A 992-nucleotide genomic window follows, 5' to 3' on the forward strand; every position below is an offset into this window, starting at 1 on the left:
AAAGACATTTCCAGAAGAGGCACATTTTTAAGGCACTTTTCCTCATCATGTCTAAAGTCCTTGTATTGAGCAGTCAGTTTTTACAACCCCAGATGTCCTGTACATTTAAATGATCTCTTATTGCATTGTCTCCTCCACTACATGGTGCAGGGTTTTTCTGTTTGTTTGCTTAATTTTTAAATTTTTTACCACTTACAAAGCTCTTTCAGGATACAGTTCAATTCTATCAAGAATTCAATGGGATGTGTATATAGATAGATCCCTTTTATAATTGAAGAAATTGAGATTCAAAGAAGTTAAGAGATTTCTCAAGGTCACACATCTATTAACCGACATAGCCAGAAATTTAACCTGATTTTAAACATAGTGCTGTCTTTTCCACACCTCAGATAAAATTCCAGCTTCAGGCCTGATCCAGAGTGAATAGGACAGCAGTGAATAGATGGCCATACGCTAGACTCAAGCCTTCAGTCTTTCTTTCAGTCAAGATGAATGATGAACCAGCTTTGTCCAAAGTGCAGAAGTTTAACAAGTCAAAACTGAAGAAAAGTAATACTGAAGAAAAAATACTCTTCCCTTAAAGGAAATTATCCAGCAGGAGAAGGCGTGTGTCCCAACGTCACAAAATGGGGATCTCCTCCCAAGAGCAAATTTCAACTTTGCTGAAGAGTCTTGGTTTTAGGCTTGTTTTTTTGTAAACCTGTGTGTAGAAATTTTTGGCACCTATGGCTTCGCACCTGTCCTCCCTGGCTAAGAGGTCAACACTAGTCAATGTTCCTTTAAATTTATTTTTAAACAACTCATTGGTACACATAAATAAGAGATGAGAGATGCCATCAATAATCTCACCACCATTGGTGATCTTTGTGTGTGTTGTCTTTGCAACCCGTATAAGGCAAGCCAATTTTAACTTAGAATGGGTGCCTCCATTGCTTCTTAATATTCATGAAGTTACATGCCTTTTCAGCTTCTTACAGTTTATTTTTATTTCT

The 992-nt window shown here is 37.1% G+C and overlaps 1 pseudogene; it reads left to right on the forward strand.

Annotated features, from left to right (window-relative positions):
• The first annotated feature begins 488 nt into the window (after positions 1 to 488).
• On the forward strand, positions 489 to 682 carry LOC113186296 (thymosin beta-15A pseudogene; annotated as a pseudogene).
• The last annotated feature ends 310 nt before the right edge of the window (positions 683 to 992 follow it).

Source organism: Urocitellus parryii, chromosome 2 (assembly GCF_045843805.1).
Source record: "Urocitellus parryii isolate mUroPar1 chromosome 2, mUroPar1.hap1, whole genome shotgun sequence".
Lineage (NCBI taxonomy): Eukaryota > Metazoa > Chordata > Mammalia > Rodentia > Sciuridae > Urocitellus > Urocitellus parryii.